The sequence below is a fragment of the Netta rufina genome (genome assembly GCF_964035555.1).
Source record: "Netta rufina genome assembly, chromosome: Z".
Classification (NCBI taxonomy): domain Eukaryota; kingdom Metazoa; phylum Chordata; class Aves; order Anseriformes; family Anatidae; genus Netta; species Netta rufina.
Genome location: NC_140126.1, coordinates 73,964,717 through 73,980,631, shown reverse-complemented (window position 1 = coordinate 73,980,631; position 15,915 = coordinate 73,964,717).

Genomic DNA, 15,915 nt, shown 5'->3' with positions numbered 1-15,915 from the left:
GAGAGAAGTATCTGCAACCTGTTATATAAAACATTTCCAAGACAAGTTGCTGTAGAGAGGAACCTAAGAGTGTCCTGAGGGTGCTTCATCTATTGTGTCAATGTGTTCATTACTATCAAGACTGGAAGTACCTGAGAAAACTTTATTATTTTAATTTTAATAAGACTTCTGTAAGAAAGTGTAGTACTCCTATACCTAGGATGTAAGATACGGAGTGGCTCTGTGACCTGTCACTGGATGTAATGTGCTATGTGAGGAAACTGATCTTGGGTACCTCATGTCCATAGCAGTACAGGCTTTTCTTCCAGGAGCACTAAACCTACACAGCAAATAATAATAATAAAAATAAATTGAACCAAACTAACCAACCAACCAAACAAACAAACAACAAAAAAATTCTCTTTTCTGAAAAGGTGTTTGTTAATTAATTAATTTATTTATTTAGGTCAGACTGAGTCATGAACACCCACATCCATGACACAGAAAGGAGCATCTATCTAGAAATCTCTGAATAATACAGATCATAACTGATCAGTTTATGAACATCTTTCCAGGTTTATCCCAGGAAGTCCAGATCTTGTCTTCCTTAAGTGAATTACCTTGTGAGATAACCTCCAGTTATGTGATCTTCTCATGTAATTGATCCTACATAAAGAAAATCCATATCACTATTTATATGGAAAACAATAAATATGAACAGATATTTTGCAGAATGATTTGGGCACAGGCATGGGAGAATTTCATAAACAGAGATAAAAACAACATCTGAAATAGATTATTTTTTTGTTGGGTCAGGATTTTTTACTTTGCATTTTCTGCTTTATTAACACTTGTATTCATATTTGTCTCATTATAGGATAGTAAGGTAACAGGAAGGAAACTGTACACAGAGGCTGTCATGCAGTGGTACCCATTTTGTATTTCTCTATCTGTAAATAAGATTATTTTGCTGAAAATTGTAGTCAGTTTTTCTGCATTCATCAAATTAGTATCAATTCTGTTTTCATAAAGAACTAACCAGGAAATCAATACATGTTCTTACATTGCTGACAATCACAGTTAAGATGACAAATGCTCAACAACATCAGTTTTATAGATATAGAAATGAATTTCTATACAATCCTATTATATAGAAATGAATTTAATGTTGATAATCTAATATAGCTAGTTCCTACATTAATATGTACAGTTTTGATGTAGTGCTTGTGAAATTAAATGTCTTTGCAACATAAAATCAGTAAGACCAAAAATATAGCAATTTATAATGGGTATTTCATAGTGCATCCAACAGCAGACGTGAAAATCTGTTAAGATCTGACAAGTATGCTTATAAAATTAATGTGAGTTTTCATAAACCTTTTTTTATCACATATGTCTTTGAAGGCAATATTCTAGCACCATTCCTAAAAGGACTAGACTAGGGATGGTCTTCCATAACATTGCTTAAGTACTCATACTTCAAAACCACTTCTGCTGATGTGAATTGAGAAAATCCATAGGCATGGGTCTGTGGGTTTGGACTTTATATCAATGACCAGCTGATCACTTCAGGAATACAGATAACTGATAATATTATTTTTACTGTCCTCTTTTTGTTGATGAAACTTGCATTCCATAAGAAACATCAGGTTCATCTAGTTTCATCTTCTATGACAGGGAAAAGAACCAGGTCAAAAAGAACGGGACAAACCTTCAGTGGCTGCTTTTAGGTCATAAAAAGTAGCATGTAAAATCACAGTCAGGTACTAAGAGTGTCAGTGCTTGTTATGAGTTCTTGAACATATCGGAATGGAGTAGAAACAGATGGTTTGTTTCATGAATGTACAATTAAAACTGTTAATGATGGCTAGAAGGAAGGGCTGTGTTCTCTCCTGTGTGTCAGATCTCCCTCATTCCCACACAAGGCTTCAGGACAGTTCCTTTATCCACCTGAGAGTCATGACTGTTCTCCTGAAAACAGAGACATCATCACCGTTTTGAAAACAAATGAAACAAATTGTAAAACTAGCAGAAGAATGTTGCCTACTACAGGAAGATAGAGTATATAGAGGTGATAAAATTTGTGCAAGATAACTGTGCTTCTGGGATTATTTTTTGTTGTGGGATCACCCTTGGGTGATTGCTCTAGCAGTTGGATTTCTGAAGAAAAAAACAAAGAAGTGCCTGTCCTCTGGCTATACTTTAAAGCTTAGTACTATAAAGAAAGAAGCTCTGGGAATTAGCAGAAACGCAACTTCTGGGAATGTTCAGGTCAAAAGTTGACTTTTGTGTGTTTCCAATGTCAACCTGTGGTTAAGCAGGGATTTTGAAGATTCCAGTTGAGCTGAGTCAGGTCTCTCAGTCCTATGTGGCACCAGAAGTCTCCTTTCTTACCCTTTTGCTCTTTGCATCTTTTCCACACCACTGAGCTCAGAAATTCATTGTGGACTCTTCTTGGGGCTTCTGTTTCTTTAGCAGCAGGCTTTAGCACCATTTTCAGTGGGCACCTGACAACCTGTTTTTCCAGTCAAACTTCTGTTTCTTTTTCTACTTTTAAGAACATTCACATGCAGGTGGAAACGGCAATTCTGATATTCTTAACAGTAATTTATACTGTTCAGGTGCTACTTAAAATTCTCTATGACAGCATTTGTGTTTACACTATAGTCAGTTTTAGCAATGGTCTTGGCAACAAGAGTTGGAGACTTGCTGATGGAAGGAAAGTAATTATTTCCTCTTCTTTTTTGCCAAAAAATCATGTTTCACCCTTCAAAGAAAACATGCAGTGGGTCACAGGAAATCTGTTTCTTCAGATTGTGTATTGTTAGGGATAACTGTAGCTGAGCTACTAGTCTGTGTCCTCAACTCACCTTATCTGCAGAGGAATATTTCTGGTAGTGCAAATGCCTGTGCCTATGTACCATGAAAATTAAGAAATATCAGCAGAAATGTTACTTCCAGCCAGAGACAGGGTTGTGTTTCTAACCATGTTGCCCTGTTGCTATCATCATTTTTCTGACTAAGTTTTTGTGTAAAGGGGATAACATAACATTTAGCACAACATTAAGCATCTTTAAGGCAAGGGGAAAGGGAGTAATGGCTGATTAGCTTGTATTTTTGTATAATATGTTGATAAACTGAGATAAGCTTACGCTAACTATCTACTACAAGTCTTGCACTGTGCTACATTTTAGAAAACAGAAACACTATGACATTTATCATCTCATTACAAGGTTTTGGTGTTTTGTTACCAGCAAATGGGAGGCTACTGGGGATTGTCTCTGGGCTAGACATTAGTCTTCATTTGAGGAACTGAGTAGATTCTCTGCTCTACTGTTGTATAAACTTGGTTACATTTTGAGTAGATGAAAATTCTGTTTTTGTGAACAAGTTTGTTGACCCTATCTTGACCATCTTAAGTTGTTCTATGTGGTCAATGGCTTATATTTTTTGTAACACTTCATTGGACCTAGGGAATTAGAAGACATTTGAGCTGCCCAAGGAGCACATCACAGTCCCCAAGAGCTGTATTATTTCACACTGTTTGATTCAGATCATTCACAGAATCACAGAATCACAGAATTTTCTAGGTTGGAAGAGACCTCAAGGTCATCGAGTCCAACCTCTGACCTAACGTTAACAGTCCCCACTAAACCATTTCCCTAAGCTCTACATCTAAACGTCTTTTGAAGACTTCCAGGGATGGTGACTCCACCACTTCCCTGGGCAGCCTGTTCCAGTGCCTCACAACCCTTTCAGTGAAGAAGTTCTTCCTAACATCTAACCTAAAACTCCCCTGGCTCAACTTAAGCCCATTCCCCCTTGTCCTGTCACCAGGCACGTGGGAGAACAGGCCAACCCCCACCTCACTACAGCCTCCCTTGAGGTACCCATAGAGAGCGATAAGGTCGCCCCTGAGCCTCCTCTTCTCCAGGCTGAACAAGCCCAGCTTCCTCAGCCGCTCCTCGTAGGACTTCTTCTCCAGGCCCCTCACCAGCTTCGTTGCCCTTCTCTGCACCTGCTCAAGCACCTCGATGTCCTTCTTGTAGCGAGGGGCCCAAAACTGAACACAGTACTCGAGGTGCGGCCTCACCAGAGCTGAGTACAGGGGGACGATCACCTCCCTAGCCCTGCTGGTCACACTGTTCCTGATACAAGCCAGGATGCCGTTGGCCTTCTTGGCCACCTGAGCACACTGCTGGCTCATATTCAGCCAACTATCCACCATCACTCCCAGGTCCTTCTCTGCCTGGCAGCTCTCCAACCATTCGTCTCCCAGCCTGTAGCTCTGCTTGGGGTTATTGCGCCCCAGGTGCAGGACCCGACACTTGGCCTTGTTGAACTTCATGCAGTTGACCTCAGCCCATCGGTGCAGCCTATCCAGATCCTCCTGCAGAGCTTTCCTACCCTCAAGCAGATCGACACACGCACCTAACTTGGTGTCATCTGCGAACTTACTGAGGGTGCACTCGATGCCCTCATCCAGATCATCAATGAAGATATTAAAGAGGACCAGCCCCAGCACCGAGCCCTGGGGGACGCCACTAGTAACCGGCATCCAACTGGACTTGACTCCATTCACCACAACTCTTTGGGCCCGGCTATCCAGCCAGTTTCTAACCCAACGAAGCGTGCGCCAGTCCAAGCCAAGAGCAGCCAGTTTCTTGAGGAGAATGCTGTGGGAGATGGTGTCAAAAGCCTTGCTGAAGTCAAGGTAGACCACATCCACAGCCTTTCCCTCGTCCACCCAGCGCGTCACTTTGTCATAGAAGGAGATCAGGTTCGTCAGGCATGACCTGCCTTTCATAAAGCCATGCTGACTGGGCCTGATCGCCTGCTTGCCCTGCAAGTGCTGCGTGATGACTCTCAGGAGGATCTGCTCCATGAGTTCCAGAAGTTGAAGTTGAAACATTAAGGTACAAGAGTGTGTGCAGGTATCTTAATTATATTTTACTTCATCTGGAAATGAAGAAGAGCTTAGAAAGTAACAAGGGTGGCTGAAAAGCTTGAAGTGATTCATCTTGACAAGGAAAAAATCTTCCCTTCTTTTTTATTGCCACTGGAGACTGACATGGCATCGCAACACTGTTGAGAACATGGCCTACCAAATAACACCTAGGTAGTTAATGGTTCCAAGCTATGGACATTCCTGGAATAAGGTAATTAGACAGATGTGAGCTGCACATAGCTCTCAAAAATGGTGGTGCACTAAGCACTTGTACTGGGGGTACTGGGGCACAGTTCTGCACTGTTCTTTAACTTGCAGTTCTTAAAGAGCCCAAAGAGATGTGTTTTCCCACACCTCTGTCAAGTGGAGCACTAGTAGACAGTATTTTTGAAGGCTGAATCTATCTGTTACTTTTTTCAGAGCTTGCTTAAAAACACCACAGAAGACCTTGGACGGATTGTGAGTGACAAAGTGAGAAAAGGTTTTTGAAATTTAAATAGTCAAAAGCAGAGTATTGCAAGTACTAAAACCACGAAGAACACCCAAAGCAACTTCATGTTTTGAAGATTCTGAATTTCCAGGTCTAGTGATGCTATCAAAACCCACTTCTGAGCCTTGAATTATTTTTGAAACTATGTTATGCCTCCTATACCTATTAGAAGAATATTTTTCAGCTGTCATGCTTTTAAAATCATCTAATTTTTAAACTATCATATATATATATATATTTTTAAAGTATATATATATATACTTTATTGTCCAATAATAGCATAACTAACTAAAGTGTTGTTATTGCCTAATTGCTTTTCTTCTTCCTGTCCTGGTTTCAGTTAGAACAGAATTAATTTTCTTCCTAGTAGCTGGTGGAATGCTGTGTTTTGGCTTAGGATGAGAAGAGTGCTGATAACACCCCAATGTTTTAATTGTTGCAGAGCAGTGCTTATACCAAGCCAAGGACATCTCAGCCTTTTGCTCTGTCCTGCCAACAGGCAGGCTGGGGGTGCAGTAAGAGCTGGGAGGGGACAGACCCAGGACAGGTGACCCAAACTAGCCAAAGGGGTATTCCATACCATCTGACGTCATGCTAAACAATATATAGGGGTGGCTAGCCGGGGGGAGGGAGCCAGACTGCTCGGGGTTAGGCTGGGCATCGGTCAGCAGGTGGTGAGCAATTGCGTTGTGCATCACTTGTTTGTACATATTATTATTACTTTCCTATTATCACCATTGTATCATTATTATTATTATTGTTATTATTATTTTGTTATTGTGCATCACTTGTTTCGTACACATTATTTTTCTTAGTACTATTATCATCATTATTGTTATTATTATTATTGTTATTATTATTTTCCTGTCTTATTAAACTGTCTTTATCTCAACTCATGGGCTTCACTTTCCATTTCTCTCCCCCGTCCCAGAGAGGGAGGGGGGAGGGTGATCGAACGGCTGCGTGGTGTTTAGCTGCCGGCCGGGTTAAACCACGACACTTCCATAACACCAATACATTTTAAACTCGTATTTGTGAATTCAGATACAGAGTAAACACATACTAGGTTAAAACTAGCTATGTTGCAGTGAGACCGCAGAATGTGGATTTCAGTGGGAGTCTAATCTTCTGAGTAAGCTCTGGAGGTCCTCGATGTGTTTGTGTGTCTTGTATTGTGTGTGGAGCTGGGCCTTCACATATTGGTAGGTTAAAGATGTCCTAAATAGGTGAACAGATACTGTAGTCATACCTAACTAGAATAAAAATTCCTTTTCTATCTTTATTTCCAATGATAGACTTTTAATTTTGCAAGTGATATTAAAAACAAAAGTTTATTTGAGGTACTGCTAGAATCTCTTTGAAAATTTAGACCAGGAACATTGGGAAATTGAAATTAGGACACTGTTTATATTGCAAGGGAAAGTACAAGACAAATATGCACCCAATATATTACCTGATTCTGGTCACTGTTTTCAAAATCATATTTACATTGCCATATTTGCCTCTGCATCTTGTACAATGATTACCATTATAGTAAAGTCCTTTAAACTACTCTTGACTTAAAATTATATGGAACATGCAGTGAATGTTCATCACAAATGAACGGAAATATGGGATTTGTTTTTCAATCTTTAGTGGTCTCATACACCATTAACATTATTTTGTTCTCTCTTTCAGTTGCAATGGAAAGATTGAATAGAATCTGATTTCCTTTTACTAATAGGTAATAACATTTTTGAAGAATTTTCAATATTTTGACTTCTGGTCAGTATTCTCATAAACTATTTAAGGCGGTTATTTAAAGCTTATTACATTGCATTACTGCATTCTTTCTTTGGATTATTTTCTGTGGTTTCTCAGACTGCTTTTAATTTGCAACAAGCAGTATTATTGTTTTCTAACCCTTTTGATATAATATGTTTTTTTTTTTTCAGGAGTGCTTGTCTCATGTTGAAATTGCTTTGTAATCAGAAACTTTTGAAATCAGAATTTGTAGATGACCGCAGAGAGAGGCATTTTTTATGTGCAGGTTAGAAAAAAATTCCACTAGTCATTTTGCTGTACTCTTTCCTACTAATCGCAGGAACCTCCCAAGGTAAATTTTCTAAGTTTGAGACAACCTGAAGCTCAGCTACAGTGAGTGGAAAAATTTCAGTTGGCTATAAAGAGCTTTGGATTGTGAAATATTTATTCAGAAGACATTCAAGAAACGTATGTGACTTAGTGAAGTCCAAGAATCCACAGATATATAGATGTATACTTTAAATGTATTCCTATGAAGAAAAGAAAAAAAAAAAAATCAACAACTGTTTTGATGTTGCCAAGCATGAAATATATCTAATTAGGGAACTGAAAATTACTTAATTAATGCAGTTCACTTTTTAGTAGACAAAAAGGGATTACTGCATATCACCTCAACAGGACAGCTTTAAAAATAGTTAAATGCTAGGTTCCAAGGCAATTTCATTTTCTCATTGTAATGAACAAATTTAACGCTTGAATGTGCCCTAGAAATAGTCATCCCAAGGCAATTTTATATTCTTGTTGTTGTGATTTTTTTGATGCATGAATCTGTCCTAGAAATAGTTGTATTTGGAACAGAATACACAATATTTAAATTAAAAAAAAAAATAATAATAATACTCCAGCCAGCCTCCAAGATGCTTGAAATGTAAATTGGAATCTGAAGGAGGCAGAAATGGATAATTCAGGATGTAAAGAGTCAACTTGAACTGCCTATTTTTACAAATTCCCTTGGGTGTTAGAAGATTTAATGTTTCAGGGAAGAAGTAAAGAAAAAATGCAAAACATTGTGGAAAATAAGTAGTACATATTAGTCTTGATAAAACTGAGAAGACTTCAAATGTTTTAAATGAAAGCAAATAAAATCAATAAGAAAGTGGATAGTTTAAATAGATGTCCTATTTAAATACATAAAAATACAGTTACATAGCAAATATGCATCAGGTAAGTGATCTGTGTTAAATGATTTATATAAGCAGAATATTTCTTTCAGAGTATGTTACTTCTTGGCTGTAGGATAGTGTTCCACTTTATGGCATTTTACCCTACTAAAAGTGAATTTAAACAGAGGAAAAGAAAGCAGAGAAAACAGTTGTTCGCTCTTCTTTCACAGAGTAAAAGCAGAAGTGCACCGGTACTGCTTTTCTTTGATCTGATATGAGCAATGTTTTACTAGGCTTTGGAGGAAGTAGCTACAAAAGCACAACATCATGATTGTTATATGATTCACATGGGGTAAGGTATAATTCTATACTTAACTTTTACATGTATTTTTCCCCCTCTTTTAAAATTAGCAGGAATGTTCCATGATTTTTTTCTTTATTATTATTATTTTTTTAATTAAGAGAAATGGTCCAGTAAGATGGTCTTTCTAGAAAGTTTAAAGAAGGCCACACAAACCTCACTTTGTCTTTAGGGGACTTTTCTATGAAAATAATTTCAGTGGATCATATTTAGCAATAGCTAAATACATGTATATCTTTGACTTGCAGTTAGACCTATTCTATTGGAGTAGCTGCAGAATGCCCAGGGAAAGTTAAACAAAAATTCTGAACACTTTGCAGGGTGTTCATCTCCTTTAGCATCTGAAGTCTGCAACGTAGATGTCTGTGTCAAGAGTTAGTCAGCTGAGGCTGCCTATGTTAGACAAAGAAGAAGGCACCTGACCTATTTCTAGACTATGTGCTTAAGATGAAATGTACAGTATGCTAGAAATATTTTCCTCCTGAATATGGGAGGTCGGGATGATTATTTGATGTGTAAGTATTCTGAAGATGTGTGTTTGGCTAGATGATTCTTATCTTTTCCATCTCTCCCTCAGGAGATTTGTGCAATGATGAATACTACGTTCTGATCTGATGAAGACCTTTAAATGTGTTATAATGCATATATACTTGTGTAAGTTGGAAAGAATAATCTAAAGGCCACAAGAAGAATTCATCATTATTGTATTAGGCTTTTTATAAATAATAACAGAGTACAGACAAGACCCTGTTGGTTTTGGCTTAAATTTACAACTGTGCCCTTTAGTTGGCAAAAGGAATGTAGCACATTATTTGTAAACACCTAGGCAAATTTTCCACTCTTGTGATTTGTTTACAGGCTCTGTACTGAAAGAATGTAACCACATGAATACATGGCTTGAGTACCTATGTGAAATATCAATACTGCATTCACTGTTCACAAAACAAATGTTCACAAAACATTTTGGGTTTCATATAAGGAACTGGCACCATACCATTTTGAAAACTGCTCTGAGTTTAGAGCTGACTGAATTGTTCATTAGGAATAATTTCTGAAAGGCATTTTGCTATTCTTCTTACAAATAATTTGTGAATAATTATAGCACTTGACTAGCTTTGGAAAAAATCCAAAGTGCATGGAAAATACTTAATATAATGGAGCTTTTTTTTTTTTTTTTTTTTTTTTGTCATAGCAAAAATCGTTTTAACGATTTTTTTTTTTTCACTGTTTGACTAGTTCAAATTACGTTCCTTATGACTGTATTAAACAAAGGTTGTTTTGGACAGCCTTAGAGTTTTCAAAAAAAGAAAAAAAATCAACAAAAAACACAAAGGCATCATTTATATTTAAAAGGCTTTTTTGTTTGTTTTGCAAATGTCAACCAGTCTGTCTTGCTGCACAGAATCTATAGCTCCCATGATGTATTTTCCAGTTATTTGGTAGATCAATTGTTAAGATGTGATCTGTGATCACCAGGGTTATTCTGGTTATTCTTGATTTTCTTTGTCTGTTTTACAGCATCATCTGTAACATATTATATAACATTATTATTATTATTATTATTATTGTTATTGTTATTGTTATTGTTATTGTTATTAATAATATTAATATTAATATCAATAATATATTTAATAATAATAATCATCATCATCATAATCATAATAATAATAATGGCATATAATATCAAAGTGATATAATCATTTGATATATTAAAGCATATATTTCACAGTATTGACATCCCTAAGTGGTGTTTTTTGCAAAATTCTGTCCATTAAATCAACTTCACAGTGACAAAACATTCACTGCAAAATGAGGCCATGATACAAATCAATCTGTGACCATCTGCATATCTGGAAACTTCTAGAAGTATGAAGAGCTTTTTCTGACATCACTGTGTTCTTTTTTGACTGTACTTGGTCTGACTGGAACAGAGGTAACTTAATGCTTCAGCCCACATAGTGCTATGTTTTGGCTTCTTGGCTAAAAATGTGCAGAAAACACACCAGTTTCAGCACAGCAGTGTTGCTGAACAGCACCCAGGTTTCCACTTTGTCTCAAGGCCCTCAGAGCAATTAGTCTTGGATTGGGCAAGAGACAGGGAGGGGACCTGGCCAAAGGGATGTTCCCTCCTGTGTAACCTCCTGCCCAGTGATAAAACCTCAGGGAGAGAGGGAAGAAGGGAGGGCATTCATAGTCTTTATGTTCATCTTCACAGGCAACCATTATGAGTGCTAAGGCCCACGAAGGACGTGATGCAACAGCCTCAAGTTATGCCAGGGGAGTTTGGTGTGGATCTCAGGAAGAATTCCTTCATGGGAAGGGTGGTTAGACGTTGGATCTGGCTGCCTAGTAAAGTGGGGGGAGTCACCATCCCTGGAGATATTTAAGAGGAGTGGATGTGACACTTAGGGACATAGTTTAGAGGTTGACTTGGTAGTTCAAGGTTGATGGTTGGACTTGATGATCTTATGAGTCTTTTCCCCTAAATGATTCCGTGATTCTAAGTGCCTAAAAATCTGCCAGCCCTTGGGGAGTAGTGAATATAATTGTTGCTTTGCTTTGCTTCTGCAAGCATCTTTTGACACACCTAAAAACCTGTCTGTATCTCAATCTACAGTTCCTCTCACTCTCTATTTTCTGCCTGTCCAGGAGAGGAGAGCGTGTGAGCAGCTCTGTGGGTGTCTGCTGCTGGATGGGGTCAATACACCATGCAGACATATTTGCCTGAAATGAAGTTGCTTGTTTATGGCCCCTCCACAATATGAAACAAAAAAAAAAACAAAATAACAACAACAAAATAAGGTTCAGTTTTGATGAAAACGTTAAAACTCTGATTTATTTTGATATTTTCCCTATTTTTTTAATCCATTTAGATCAATAGCCTCAACAATGCAGAAAAAGCTTTACTATAGCCTTTTGCAGATAATAGTTTTTATGTTTATCAGATCATTTAAAAATTATGACAAGTAGTATGTCAGATTCCAACAGGGAAATTACAAGGTAATTTGAACTATCTGTTCTACTAATTAATAAGCAAGATTTGTTCTTACAGAAGGATATTTCTCACTATCCCTCTTAAAAGAAACATTTCAGAAATATTTTGAAAAGTAAAAAAAAATAAAAATAAAAATCCATGTACTGTCTTTATCACAAGCCTCCTGGTAAAGCGTGTAATTAGTCTTCATGTGTGTACTGAATTCATGTGAAAAACAGAAAGAACCATGGAATTTTCAATAGATGCAGCATTTAACAAAGATAACCACCAGGGAGAGCAAAGCAGCGAACCAAGAGCATCAATGACAAGGATCAGATTGGAAGGCTGCTCTAAGGTCATACTTGCATAACTCTGAGGGGACAGAAAGGAAGAGATGTAGAAATCTATGGCCATAGAAGCATTCTTCACTATGTAGGATGTTTTATTTTTTTTTGGTAGTTGGGGGGCTGCAGGGATGGCTTCTGTGAGAAGAATCCAGAGGCTGCCCCATGTTAGATAAGGGCCAGTTTCAGCCATCTCCAAAAGGGACCTGCCACTGGCCAGAGATGAGCCAGTAAGTGACGTTGGTTGCACCTCTGGGGGAGCAGATTTAAGAAAGAAAATGTAAAACAAAAATCTGTGCTACAGCAGCTGGGAGAGTGAGAAGTGAGAGCCAGCCCTGCAGCCCCCAGGTGGGTGCAGCAGGAGGGCAGGAGGTGCTCCAGGCAGGCAGCAGCAGTTCCCCTGCGGGCTGTGCAGGGAGAGGCCCCTGGTGGAGCAGGCTGTCCCCCTGCAGCCCATGGGTCCCACGTGGAGCAGATCTTCATGCTGCAGCCCCCCCATGGGTGGAGGAGCCCCCGGTGGAGCAGGTGGATCACAGGAGGAGGATGTGGCCCACGTAGAGCCCCCACAGAAGCAGGCCCCGGGCTGGAGCTGCAGCCTGCGGAGAGGAGCCCCCGCAGGAGCAGGGGGTCTGAGGGGAGCTGCCGCCCACCCGTGGGGAACCCCCCCTGAGTCTGTTTTGCCCATGATGATAATTTTTGAGTGATCTCCCTGTCTTTATCTCAACCCTTGAGCCCTTTCCACCCTATTTTCTCCCCCTTTTCCCTTTGAGGAGGGGGAGTGAGAGAGCAGTTGTGGTGAAGCTTGTCTGCCCAGCTGGGTAAAACCATCAGAGGAAGGAAGATTATGGGCTGTGTTCCAGGTGCGTATCTTGAAGGTGCTATGGTATGCATTGTGATTCTGTCAGACCTATCTTGATACCTGTGAAAATAGCCTTGCTTACACTGTAGCCAAAGGAGCCATATATACTGTGTAATATAAATGCATAATATTTTCCCCTTATCCAGCTCTCCCAGCTGACCAAACTGAAGATCTTCTCGAAGAAGTATGACTGATCAGTGTGTGGTAGATCGCTCTTGCTTTTCTTGGTCTGCCTTGCTGATAAGATCTAAAATTGAGGCCTCTTAAATCAAGTGGTTTATTTTCAGGAATCCCTGCTTTCTCTGTCTCATCACATCAATATGTCATATAGAAGGATCTGCAACACTCTCCATCTTCAGAGCAAGACAAACAGGTACAAAACTGTCCAAGGACTTTTAAAATGTTAATGGAAGGTTTCCTTGCTACTTAAGTCTAATTGTGAGTGTAACTTGAGATCTAAGGACAACCGATGTTGATCGTAATACAGGTGCTGTTCTTAATATTGGTTTAGTGTATCTTTTGAAGTGCTCTAGTGAATAAGAAAAGGCTCCTGATTATCTTTTCTCTTATTCAATGTGCATCAATTATAGTGCCACGAGCACTTTTGCTAAACAGAGCAAAGCACCAGTACAGTCCTAAACAATAATAAATCTTTCATACTTCTCTCCAAATCTGTACTTTTACTGTCTATATATGTTCATATGATCTTGTCCTGACTTTCTTTAGTGGAGAAAAATAACACTCTAGAAGTGCAAATCTTCTCTTTCTGAAGTTATTCATATAAATATGTGTATGAATCACATTCTCTGTGCTAACCATGCAGTGACACTGAGTGACAGGGTCAAGTACAGATTTCTTAATTCTGTGTGCATAAAGGAAGTGGATTCCACCTCTATTGTCTTTACTTTTTGTCTGGTTATTTCTTTCCTTCATGTTTCCATCTTTCTCTGCCTTTGTGGATTATATGGACCCTTCCTTTTACTATATGGATTTTGCCTGTTTCAAAAAGATACTTCTAACCCGTTTTATGACTTTTATAATTCATGCAAACACACTTTTTATCTAGATGCTGAATTTTGGTATCTGAATTCAAAACTGGTAGTTAACACTTAGACGTACTCAGTGACAACTCTGAAACTGTTGTTACTTCTCTCCCTTCCCATGGCACCCTCATCTGCCAACCTTCTTTTCCCTGTTTCCTTCACCAGATTTTTCAGAGGTAGGCAGCCTAAGGTCAGAGAGATGCTACTTGTTTAAGGCCAAATTACCTTGCTGTCAGAGATACTCTTGTTCCTTGTCTTGGACAAAAGAAAGCTAAAGAGGAATTTAATGGATAAGGCTTTTCCTGCTGATGAGATGGATGTTAACAAGAGCAACAGTACAGCAAGCTATTTCCTTCACTATCACAAACTGCATTAACTTCATAGACTACGATCAGTACGTTGCTTTGACAAGCAATGAGAGCACTGTCACGCTAAGGTGATGTGAATAAGGTTAGAGATGTTAGAAACAAATAACCTTGAAGTTCTTTGAATGGGGCAGGTTTTTATTAACCCGACACTTTAAAAAGTTTTCCATGTACTTGTGTGCTTGGTTTTTTTTTGTTGTTTTTTTTTTTTTTTTTTGGTAACATGAAGTTTACTTCATTTTTCAGTAAATCAGCAAGAAGCTGAAATGTAAAAGGCTGAGCAACAACTAACAGAATCAATGATACTGCTGATTTCCCTTGGCACGCTGAGCAAGCCAAATAAAACAATGAAGGTGGCTACAATAGAAATTAAGTTAATTAGGTGTAGCATTTTCTGATTCTATAAAGTTCTTGAAAACTAAGGAGCGTGTATGAACTCTTGACCTTGCTAGGCCACTCTCTGTCATTTATGAAAGGCTGTGGAGAACAGGAGAGGTGCTTGAAGACTGGAAGAAAACCCATGTCACCCCAGTCTTCAAAAAGGGCAAGAAGGACCCAGGAAACTACAGGCCAGTCAGCCTCACCTCTGTCTCTGGAAGGGTGATGCAACTACTCACCCTAGAGATCATCTCAAAGCACATGGAGGAGAAGAAGGTGATCAGGAGTAGTCAGCATGGGCTTACCAAGGGGAAATCATGCTTGACCAACCTGATAAGCTCCTCTGATGGGACGACTGGTTGGGTAGATGAGCAGAGAACAGTAGATGTTGTGTAGCTTGACTGCAACAAGGCTTTTGACACTGTCTCCCCTAATATCCTCATAGGCAAGCTCAGGAAATGCAAGCTAGATGAGTGGACAGTGAGGTAGATTGAGAACTGGATGGATGGCTGGGCTCAGAGGGTTGTGATCTGCAGCACTGAGTCTAGTTGGGGGCCTGTGGTTAGCAGTGTTCCCCACGGGTCAGTACTGAGTTCAATGCTGTCCAAATTTTTCATCAGTGACCTGGAACAGAGAGCACCCTCAGCAAGTTAGCAGATGACACAAAACTGGGAGGAGTGGCTGATACACCAGTGGGCTGTGCTGCCATTCAGGGGGACCTGGACAGGCTGGAGCATCGGCAGAGAGGAATGTCATGAAGTTCAACAAAGACAAGTGCAGGGTCCTGCACCTCTGAAGGAATAACCCCAAGCACCATTACAGGCTGGGAGCTCACCTGCTGGAGAGCATCTCTGGGGAGAAGGACCTGGGAGTCTTTGTGAACAGAGGTTCACCATGAGACAGTAAAGTGTCCTTGTGGCCAGGAAGGCCGATGGTATCCTGGGGTGCATTCAAGAGTGTTGCCAGCAGGTTAAGGGAACAGTGTCTGGTTCTGGGCTCCCCAGAACAAGAGGGAGATGGAGCTACTGGAGCATCTGTCATATGAGGAGAGGTTGAGAGAGCTGAGCCTGGTTCATTTGGAGAAGAGAAAGCTGAGAGGGGATCTCATCAATATATATAAATATTTGAAGGGAAAGTGTCAAGCGGATGAGGCCAGACTCTTTTCAGAGGTGCCCAGAGACAGGACAAGAAGCAACAGGCACAACCTGAAGCACAGGTAGTTTCAGCAGAATGTGAGAAAGCACTTCTTTACTGTGAGGGTGACAGAG